Source organism: Elephas maximus, chromosome 27 (assembly GCF_024166365.1).
Source record: "Elephas maximus indicus isolate mEleMax1 chromosome 27, mEleMax1 primary haplotype, whole genome shotgun sequence".
Taxonomy (NCBI): domain Eukaryota; kingdom Metazoa; phylum Chordata; class Mammalia; order Proboscidea; family Elephantidae; genus Elephas; species Elephas maximus.
This window is the reverse complement of record NC_064845.1, coordinates 27,973,800-27,985,890: the sequence shown is the minus strand read 5'-3', so window position 1 is coordinate 27,985,890 and position 12,091 is coordinate 27,973,800.

Below are 12,091 nucleotides of genomic sequence, written 5' to 3'. Positions count from 1 at the left end.
TGATGTGGCAAAACCCATGTGAAATTCTTCACTACAGGTTAGTAAGTAAGCACAAGGAGACCTGTGTTTACCTTGCTTCCAGGGTCATCTGCCCGCGTCAGGGATTGTAAATTTGAAAAGAGGCTTTGATTCTGTAGGAAGGTGCTGTGGGGTTGGGAGAAACAGATGCCAGCCATACCCAGAAGCAGAGTATTAGACGTGCTGAAAAAATGTGAAAAGGTGAAACTGTTCATTACACATAATCTGGCAAGCAGGTAAGCCCTGTGCTTACCTTGCCTATTAGATAATCCACCCCTGATTAGTCAGCCCACAGGTTCTACAGGTGTTGTCTCACATATACCTGCTGAGGTCCCTGGGAAGAAGATGCCAGAATGATTCCTATTGTGTGGGTAAGGGGACTGAGGAGGCTCTGAGAAACACAAAGACTTGTTCACAGTCACAAACTGGTTGACAAGGATGACCTTTGTCTGAACCCAGCTCTGTCAGCTCAAAGCTGGGGCCCTGGCTACACCCAGGCCTTCCTCAGGTTCTGGGGGTGGGGGTGGGGAGGGCTGTGTTGGTGTCACTGTGTACAAGTATGGAGATGGCATGGGGAGAGGTGAGCACTCAGCAGCCCAGGGGAGACATTGGAGAGGTTTTATCTGCCATCAGGCCTAAGTCAGGAGATCCAGGACATGACCTCACTTCCTTGACGACAGAGTACATAGAACTTGGAACCCTGGTAACCAGGGACCCACATTCAAAACACAGCCCGCTACCCAGCTCACTTGAGTGGAGACACTCAAACTAGAAACATGTTTTCTTCTTCTCTCCCATCTTCCCTTGTATCAAATCTTGAGAGACCCAGGAGTTCGACACTTCCACGAAGGCTGAGACATGGTCTCATCCCCCACCCACGACAGCTCAGGCCATTTACCAAAAAGAATCCAAAGGTAACACAGGGTGGCCCAGGGCTGCCAATCCAGGCCAGGCCACCACTGTGACCCCACCTGGGAAGCCCCACACCCCTCCCCAAGGTCATACCACCCCCCAAGCCATGCCAGCCCTTGTCCTCATGGGGTCCCTGGTAATGGGGGCTGGGAGGAAATGTGGACAGAACTGATGAGGCAGAAAGTTGTTGGATGAGGCAGGGTCCATTCGGGAGAGAGGTGGTGGGGGTCAGGGCAGGAGGAGCCATGTGACCGGGGGAGATCTGGGAGGGGAGGAGTAATAATGAGGATGATGAAAATTGGGCTACTGCTTCAGGACTAGCACACATCGAGGGCAACGCCAAGCTCCATCCCCACGGCCTCTCACCACACTGGGTTCATGGGGCTGAGTCTGACCGTGGCTGGGCCTAGTCCATGAGGTTGGGCGCCTTGGGGAGGCTGGGGGCTGGGGTGGCAAATGGGGAGGCCTCTTTCACTTTCCTGCCCTGACCCCGCTGATGGCACAGAACAGTGGGATGTAAGTCTACCCAGGAGTTCCAGTTCAGACGAGGCCGTAGGGAGGGACTGTCGGAGTCACAGGCTAAGTCAGCACTCTCACCTGGACCTTCTCTGAGATCCAGCTCACCCTGAGTGTGGCAGTCAAAGTGCAGCCCTACCTGCTGGCATTGCCTGGGCCACAGCTGCTGTGTGCCAGTCCAGCTTCTGCCAGATCCTGCTGCAGTAATTAGAGGTTGATTCCTCTATCTGGGGACATGGTCACGGCTGGATGGTACACCCCCAGGCCGGCCCATCCAGCATGGGACAACTGGGAGCTCCTCGGAGGCACAAGGGCTTCAGGGGCAGAAACAGAAGGAGGTGGCTCAGAGGGGCTCTTGACGCCTCCCTGGCCGCTGCCGGCACTGTCTCTGCAGAACTCCCCGCAGGAGATCCCCAAGGAAAAGGAGAATGGCATCATCTCCTCGGTTTACCCCAAGAAATGGGCAATGAAGGGCTGCCGCAGGTTCTGGGTGAGTGCAGGGGGAGGGGAGTGACGTCCCTACCCAGGGACCCAAGATGACCAAGACACCACCCTGTGGACCTCAGGTTACTCCCAGGACCTTCCCTCTCCAGGGTCCCCAGTCCCCTCACAAGAAAATGATCTTCCCCCCCTCCCCCACTGTCCTCCCTGCCCTGGCCAGCCACAAAGTCACTCTTCCCATAGTTGTAGGAATATCAGAAATGAGGTTTTTATACTGTCTGCACTTCACATAAGCCCATGCATATTTTGCCTGTTGCTGCTGTTTTTGTGTTGAACTTTCAACCCCACGGTCTCAGGCAGCAGTCGGCTGGGCTCTCCTTGCACAACTTCTCCCAGCTTCACACGTCATCACACTTGGCAGGCTTCTTTTATCCTAAAACGAGGGGCTTAGGCTATGACACATCTTTTTCTACAACCTGCAATCTCAGGGAACACATCACGTGACCCCTTCAGGTCAGGGACTCTAGCCTGACTCGCTGCAGAATGTTCCAGAAGGGAGGCCTGTCCCCACAGTGACTGAGCCTCTCTCTGCTGCTGGCCCTGGACTGATGCCTTCTGCAGGGCTGCAGGAACGCTTACGTGTGTCCTCACACACTCACCCACCCAGGACAGACTCCCAGGAGTGGCATGCTTAGGGGGGAGGATGCACACATTTCAAGTTAGGATCACTAGAGCCAGACTCCCCAAAACAGCGGTCGCAGTCCCGTGGCCCCGCAGTTTGTGATGCTGGCCACGTCTCTGCATTGAGCCTGTTCCAGGTATTATGGTTCCTTTCTGTTTTGCCAGTCTGCTGTCAGGGTGGCCAATAGAACTGCAGGGTGGCTCCGAGGCACCTGTTGGCCCTAAGAAGCTGAACTGCCTCTCAGTCCTTTACCGATCATTCACATTTGCACTCCCTGGGCCATCTGTTCAGATCCTCAGGTTTGTGGGGGTCTTTCTCCCATCCCAGGGTCTCTAGGCTCTCAACCTTGTATGCATCTGGGTACTCCATAGCTTCATGTTCTCAAAACCCCCTTTAACGCACAGAAAGAAAAATCCATGTCTTGCCTATCTCATGGGTGTGTCTGCTGTGTGCACTGTCTCCAGCTGGGAGGGAGTGAGCTTGGACCAGACCTTCCCCTCTGAGTCAGGGGCAGAGCAGGCTTCACGTAGCACAGAGGGAACATCATGGAACACTAATGTCGGACAGTTCTGGGCTCTGACCAGGTGACCTCGAGAAGACACTGGATATCACCAAGCCTCTGTTTTCTCATCTCTGGAATGGGGTGTTTCGTGAAGACTCACTGGGATACTGCTCTTCCTTCAGGGAGATAACAATGGTTACTTAGTCAACGAAATCCCTTCAAGTTCCTAATGTTTCTAATCAGCCCCCACCTCCAATTCTGCTTGGAAATCCGAGTCCTGTTTGCTGCTGAAGGCACTCATGTCCCACCTCCTGCCACAGGTCACTGAGGGAGAGGGAGTGCCTGGTCTAAGCTCTGGGCCCCCAACCCTCCTGGTGGTTTATGGGGTTGCCTCTGACAATATGTTCCTCCTCTGTCCCACCTCAGTGTGTCTGTGGTTCAAACGAGGACCTGGATGAGGCCTGGGTGATGAAAACCTTCAAGGCAGGCTCACTGGAGAAGCTGGTGGAGCTCCTGGTGCCCGCTTTCCTAAAGGGTGACTTCTCCTACATCGACATCTTTCTGCGAACCTATAGAACCTATGCCACCACCCAGCAGGTCCTAGACCAGCTGCTCCAAAGGTGAGCACTCTGCCCTCCACAGCCCAATGGGGACTCTACTCCCTACCAGCTGTGAGTCTGGAGAATGCCACTTCACCACTCAGAGCCTCAGTTTTCTCCCCTGAGAAGTGGGCTGATAAAGGTCCAATCAGCTAGAATTACTGTCAGGAACACATGCGATAATCCACAGAAAGTGTGTACCCGGAGCCCATCCCTATGGTAAAGGGTGCTGGAGGGGCTGGGATCTTCACATGTTCTCCATCACGAAAAAGCTGTCTGCCTCACTCCTCAATGACTACGTGCCCTTCAGCAAACCTACCTCCCATCTGTAAAGGGGATATTGAGATTCCATTTAGTGTGTCCTTGTCCTTGGTATCAACAGAACTGGTTTTGGTTTTTGGTTTTGGGTTGTCCTTGGTATAGCCAGAAAAGAGATCCCTGGAGGCTGGAAGAGAGGCTACAGGACTCTCAGATACCTGGGAAGGTGCTGGGTGGGTTCACTCATTCACCAATGATCCGTGAAACCCCTACTGTTGCAGACACTGTTCTGGGTATTTAGCATTGTTCAGTGAACAAAGCAGATAGGAAGCCCTGCCCTCCTGGGCCTCCATTCCAGTCCGAGAGTCAGACAGGAACACTAGACATCTTAAGCAAGTAGTGTCCACAGTGCTTTAGATGTGACACCCTCACACCACCTCTAGGTATGGATGTAACCACCCCTATTCTGCTGAGTACGGTGAACCCCAGGAGCAGCTGAAAGGGTGAGTGGACTTTGTGTGGAGAAGGAGGGGCTCTTATCTCTGCAAAAGGACGGAGGTTACAGGGGACCTGTGTCTGGATTGGGGTTGGCAGACCCTGGGCCCCATTCATCTAGATTCCACTAGAGGGATGAGTTTAGGGGCGCACCCTGCAGGACGTAAGCAATCATAGAGAGATGGGAGTGGAACCTGGGTGTCCTGGGGAGCAGAGGGGAGGCTGGGGGCTCAGAGAGGCTCCTGAGACAATTCATCCTCCCAAAATTCCTTCACATCACAGGTTGCCCCCTTCTGTATTTGGGGCCCAAAACAGGAAGTGGGGGGGGCGTTGGGGAGTGGAGATAATTGCTCCGAAATCCCCGTCCCCAGTCATGGGTGCTCAGCTGCATGTGGGGCCCCTGTTCCAGGGGAGAACAGTGTCCATGGGAGAAGAGACCCTCACACATGTGCAGACAACCAGGCAGCATGCTGGTGCACACGCTCCAGAGGAGGGGCATTATGGCTTGGACATCTGGGTCAGGGGGCGGACCCTGTGTGTCACCCAGCATCAGATAATCCTGAAGCACTACTGTGTGCCGGGCTGTGAGATGAACATGCAGACACACATTTCTGTGGCCTTAGCGGGTTACTGTCCAGTGGGGAGAGGGCCAGGGGACAGAAATGGATGTAATTCAGGCTCCCCAAGAAGGGAGAGTTGGTCAGACCATGGATGGGGAGCTCCCTGGGACAGCGCTCTGTGCTAGCCCCCTGTCAGTAACCAGGCCTGCCACTGCCAGGATAACCAGAGGGTGTGATGCAGGGTGGTCCTGACCTTTGGAAGGGCAGGGGCAGGCAGAGGGACTGGCCCATTGCAAGCGTGCCCTGGGAGGGCAGTGTGGTGGGAAAAGCCAGGCCTCTGACCCTGCTCTTCACCACCCATCCCTAGCGCCATATCTTTTATCCTGGGCACATGGCTGAAGGAATATTCCGAGGATTTCAATCAGCCCCCAGACTTCCCCTGCCTAAAGCTCGTGCTGGAGTATGTGCAGGTGAACATGCCAGGCTCACATCTGGAGTGCTGTGCCCAACTTCTCTTGGCACAGCTGGATCAAATGAAGGTCACTGAGGCAGAGCCAGAGGGTGAGGAAGACTGGGCATGACTGCATGTGAGCTTGGGAGGGGCACGACGGAAAAACCCCAGGGGTGGGGGTTGAGCCAGAGCTCAGAGTAACTTCAGACCCTCCTCTGGTGGACCACAGTCTGGGAAGACCTTCCGGGGTGGAAAATCTTGGAATGGGCTTCTCTTTGTGGCAGTGGGTGTTTTCCATCATTGGCAAGGCATGAGGAGAGGCAGTCATGTTGGTGAACCTTTCTCCTCTTGCAGCTCCAGAGCCGGGGTCAGCGCCAATGGTAAAAGGAGCTCGAGAGCTATCTTTGCCCCGAGAACCGGCTCCTGGACAATCTCCTGGGGTACACTCGGTTCCTATAGCAGCGCCGAAGTGCCATAGTGCACTGCCTACTATGTCATCGGCTGCAGCACTGGCACCAGATGGAGAGCTGGCAGGAGGGGCGGACCCCTCTCCTGGGCCACCTCCAGATATGGCTCCCGGACCACAAGCTGATGTGAGTCCTGCTCCTTCTGCTGCTCCAACACCAGAGCTGCAGACAGCACCAGCTATTCCATCGCCAGCTCCATCGCTGCCACCAGACCCAGAGCTGCCGGAAGGGTGGGATTCTTATCCTGGGCCACCTCCAGAACCGGCCCCTGTACCACCTGGTGAGGTTGATCCTGCTCCTGCACCAAAACCAGAGCTCCACAGAGCACCACTGCTTCCATCACCAGCTCCTGCACTGGAACCTGATGAAGAGCCAGATGGAGGCTCAGATTCGTATCCTGGGCCACCTCCAGAACCAGTTCCCGGACCACTGCCTGATGTCAATCCTGCTTCTGCTTCTGTTTCAACACTGGAGCTTGACATAGCCCAGGTCTTCCCCCAGCTAAATCAGCAGCATCAGGCGGAGAGTCCGATGGAGAGGTGGATTCCCATCGTGAGCCACCTCCAGAACCAGATCCTGGAACACCAGCTGACGTCGATCCAGCTCCTGCTCCAACACAAGACGTCGACAGAGCAACAGCTATTCTGTCACGAGCTTCAGCTCTGGCAGCGGATGGATAGCCCGCTGGAGGTTCACGTTCTTAATCAGGGCCACCGCCTGAGCCAGGCCATGGACCACCTGGTGATGTCGATTCTGATCCTGTACAGAAACCGACGCTCAATACAGCACCGCCTATCCCATCACCAGATGGAGAGCCCACAGAAGAGCTGGATTTTTACCCTGGGCAACTTCCAGAACACACTCAAGGACCGCTTCCTGAGTCAGATCCCGCTCTTGCAGGAACATTGGAGCTGGGTACAACAACAGGTCCTCCATCAGCAAGTCGAGCACTGCCACCTGACAGACAGCCTGCTGAAAGATCAGATTCTCTCCCTGGGCCAAGACCATAACGAGCTCCTGGACCGCCTGGTGAGGTCCATCATGCGCCTGGCCTAACACTGGGACTCCACAGAGCAGCATCACCAGCTCCAGCACTGGCACCAAATGGGGAGAAAGCTGGAAAATGAGATTCTTATTCTAGGCTACATTCAGAGCTGGCTCCTGGGCCACCGGCTGATGTCAACCCTGCTCCTGTACCTCTACCAACACCAGGGCTGAATATACCACACCGCCGTCCATCTCCATCTCTGGCCCCGGCACCAGGAGAAGAGCCTACTGGAGGGCTCGATTCCCACCCTGGGCCACCTACAGAAATGATTCCTCAACCACCTGCTCCTGCACCAACACCGGAAGTCCTTAGACCACCAGCTATTTCATCACGAGGTCCGGCGATGGCGCTAGACAAAGAGTCAGCTGGAGGGGCGGATCTCCATCCTGGGCCACCTCCAACTGGCTCCCGACAAACAGCTGATATTGATCCTGCTCCTACGCCAACACTGGAGCCCCACAGGCTAATAAATCCTCCACCGCTAGCTCTGCCCCGGGCACCAGAGGCAGAGCCACTCGCCATGCCTCCTCCACAGCAGCTCCTCATTCACAGCCAGGGAACATCAGCCTCAGAACCAGACTTTTTCTTCTTCTCACCTCAGTGGGTGTTTTTTCGCTTTTGTTGTGGTATTTTTCCAGCTCAATTTATACTTTATACCTTATACTCTATTAACTGGTAAATTTCTTATTAAATAAAGTTTTGTTTTAATAGCTTTAAAGTGTGTCATATAGTGGCTTTACCTACTTTCACAATCCTATTCAACCATCACCAGTATCTATGTCAGAACACTTTCGTCACCACTGTGATGGCTCATGTTACGTGTTAACTTAGGCCATGATTCTCAGGGATTTGGCCGAAATTACGTAATCATCTTCCATTATGTGATCTGATGTGATCAGCCAATCAGCTGGAAGAGAAGCTTCCTTGGGGATGTGGCCTGAAAATTAATATATCTTCTGGGGTAAGCAGCCATTAATCTCCCTGATGCCTTTTTCTCTATCCCTGTTTTAAAGGACCACCAGAAGCAGTTTGCCGTCACTTGGTCAGGCCAGCAATACACCTGCACTAATTTATCTCGGGGGTATATCAATTCTCAAGGTGTATGTCATAATTCAGTCCTCAGGGAGCTTGATTGCTTTTCCTTTCCAGAAGACATCACATTGGTCCATTACATTAATGGCATTATGCTGACTGAACATAGTAAGAAAGAAGTATCAATACTCTAGACTTATTGGTAAGATAGTTGCATGCTAACCCAAAAACCAAACACACTGCCATCGAGTCCATTCCGCTTCGTAGTGACCCTATAGGACTGATTAGATATGCCCGATAGAGTTTCAAAGGAGCACCTGGCGGATTCGAACTGCGGACCTCTTGGTTAGCAGCTGAAGCACGTAACCACTGTATGCCACCAGAGTTTCCATTGCATGCTAGAGGGTGGAAAATTATTCTGAGAAAGTCCATATGCCTATATTTCAGTGAAATTTCTAGGGCTCCGGTGGTGTGGGGGATGTTGAAATATTCCTTGTAAAGTGAAGGATAAGTTCATGTATCTGGCCCTTCCTACAGTAAAGTGGAGGCACAACATTTGTTGGGCCTCTTTGGGTTTCGGAGGCATCATATCCCTCATTTGGGTGTGCTGCTCCAGCCTATTGATCACGTGGTTTGAAAGCTACACCTTTTGAGTAGGGCTCACAACAAGAGAAAGCTCTGCAACAGGTTCAGTCTGACGGCCAAGCTGCTCTGCCACGTGGGCCATATGATCTGGCAGAGTCAGTGGTTTTGGAAGCGACAGTGGCAGACAGAGATGGTCTTTGGAGTCCTGTTTAGAGTCTCTGGCAGGCCCCTATTGGTGAATCACAGTGCAGATCCTTAGGATTTGGGAGGAAAGCCCTGCCATCCTCTGCATTTAACTACTCTCCTTTTGAGAAACAGCTTTTGGCTTGTTACAGGGCCTTAGTAGAGACTGAACACTTAACCGTAGGACACCAAGTCACAATGCATCCAGAGCTGCCCATCATGAACTGGCTGTTGTCTGACTTACGGAGCCATAAAGCCAGATGTGCACAGCAGCACTCCATCATTACATGGAAGTGGTACACACGATATCAGGCCTGAGCAGGACCTGAAGGCTCAAGTAAGTCGCACAAGGAAATGGCCCAAATGCCCATGGCCTCCACCCCTATTACATTACTTGCCCTTTCCTAGTCTTCATCTATGACCTCATGATCAGTTGACTGAGGAAGAGAAAACTGATGTCTGGTTTACAGGTGTTTCTCTGCATGATATGCAGGCACCATCTCAACATGGAGAGCGGCAGCAAAGCACTACAGCCCCTTTCTGGGACCTCCCTGAAGGACAGTGGTGAGGGAATAGCCTCTCAATGGGCAGAACTTCAATCAGTGAACATGAGTTTTCACTTTACTTGCAAGGATAAATGGCCAGATATGCAGTGGTACACTGATTCATGGGTTGTGGCCAATAGTTTGACTGGATAGCCAGGGACTTGGAAGGAACATGATTGGAATTTGGAGCCAAGGAAGTATGAAGTGGCATGTGACAGACCTCTCTGAACAGGCCAAAGAAGCAAACATATTTGTATCTCATGTGAATGCTCTGACTTACGCAGCGTTCTCTAAAGAAGCAAAACCATTTAAGGGTATAAATACCTATATATAGAGAGAGATTTATATCAAGAAAATGGCTCACACGGTTTTAGAGGCCACAACACCCCAAGTCTGTGGGTCAGGATAGAGGCCTCTCCTGATTCATGTACCCTCAGGTGCTGGTGTACCCAAGATAGGGAGGCTGGAGAGCAGGGCTTTTGCTCACAGGCTGTGAAGATCAACAAATCCAAAGAGTGGCAGGCAAGACCACAGGTAAACTGTTAGCTCACGTCCCAAAAACTGGAGGTGAGACGAACAGAAGCCAGCTGCAGATTCCAGAATGACAAAAACCCCCCGAGCCCTGAGAGAATGTCTGCACAAACTAGATGCAGGACACAGGCCCAAGGAAACTCCCCTTCAACCAACTGGCTACTCACAGTGTATTGCACCATGGGGGTAATCACATATCAAATCTCAACAGGGAAGTGACCACAACATAACATGACTGCCAAAACTCTGAGAATCATGGCACACCAAGTTAACACATACTCTTAACTATCACAGTTCACCCCTTTCCAACTTTTCACCTCTACACATCTCCTTAAACTATACATAATTTCTGAATAAAGACAATTATAAAGGCATTCTTGTGCTAACATGATACAATGAACACACATACAACCAAAAATGCACTAGCCCTGTTTATATCTAATATTTTATAAGTTGAGAAAACAAAAATATTTGATGCACACATAAAAGCAGAAACACTCGTAACAGTGACACTCCTCATTTCTGCAATTGGTCACATGGCCAAAACTGATATTTAGAACTACCTTCTTCCACCACCTATTCCATGTTCCCTTTGCTCTAAGCAAGCACCTCAGCTCGTCGTGGCTCTTTCCTGGTCGGGTGACCCAAACCGTCATTCCTAAAGGGTCTGGGCCATCAGTACTCATGTCGTAACTGAATTGCTGTAATTTTACACTGACATTAATCACAAGGCATGTGTGATGGTTAAGACTGTGTGTGTCAACTTGGCTGGGCCACGATTCTCTGTGTCTTGGCTCTTGTACGATGTTGTGATCACTTCCCTGTTGAAATCTGATATGTGGATTTCAGATATGGAACCCCCATAATGAAACCTTCTGAGCGGTTATCAGTGCAGGTAGGGCCTGTGGTGGCTCACTCCCCACTCAGCCTTTCTCTCTTCACCCTCTGCCACGTACTTCCTTCCTGCTCATCTTGCCAAGGCTCTTGGCTTGCTCTGGATCCTGCAGCTGTCTCTTGTTCATCCGACCTCCAGTTCTTGGGACTTATCTGCTGATCCCGGGATTCATCAACCTTCACAGACTGGGAGTTTAAGAGCCCTGCTCTCTAGCCTGCCAATCTGGGCTTTGCCAGCCCCTACGGCTACATGAATCACAAGAAGCCTCTCTCCTGATTCAGGGACTTGCAAATCTACAATCTCATGAGCTGCTTCCTTGATGTAAATCTCTCTTTCTATACATATTCATACCCTTGACTAGTTTTGCTTCTCTAGAGAACCCAGCCTAAGACAATTGCTACCAAGAGTGGTTCTAGACAAACAAAATTGTACAGATGAGTTTTCTAAATTAATTTTCAAGTCTGGTTCGTTTCAAAGATGTTGATGACTCTGTTCTCAGTAGTAAAGAAGGCACTGCTAATCCATGCCATAAGGCAATTCAAATATGCAAATTATCACCACCAATAGATTAGGTATTGGTGAAAGGCGAGGCTCCGGGTGATCACATACATGATACCTTTCAACAATTTTCTCATAATGAGAAGTATACAGAAGCTGGTTGGTTGGTCCTACTTTCACTAGACAAACTGGTGAAAGAGATGCGCTCAGGGCTTCAGTGTCAAAGCTCAAGTGCAGCATAAACAATCTCAAAGTGGAAACACGTGTGCTTTGAAAGAAAGCCTTATTTCTTGTAGCAATAACACTGATATTGCCAAAAACCAAACCAGAGTCTTATTGTAAGAGTGGCTGAATTACAATCCTACTTCAATTGCCAACCTCAAGAGGTGTCTGAAGTTAAAATGAGGGCACTGATTGGGAAGAAATAAGATCCTGAAACTTCGGATGCGGACATATGGGAACGTAATTAGAAAGCTGGAGACACTGAGCCCCTAAATTCCATTTAATCGCTCCTGTTGGTAGGGTTGCCAATAGAACCACTTCCATCTGAAGAGTTTACTTCACGTTTGTCTGCTACACCACCCTGCCCAGTAAAAGCATTAGCCCCTCCACTTCCATTTAATGAAATTAGCCCCTGCCCAGCTGCCTCTAAAGAGCCCTTGCCTGAGCCATTCCCTGGGGCATCATCTGAGGCAGATGCTTTACAAGACAATGCTGAATGTTCTCAAAACAATTCCACACTACAGATTCTGGCTTCTAGACCTATAACTAGACTTAAGTCCCAGCGAACCACAAAAGGTGAAGTACAAAGTGTGCCCCAGGAGGAAGTATGCTACACTCCAAGAGAAGTACTTGAGTTTTCTAATATGTACA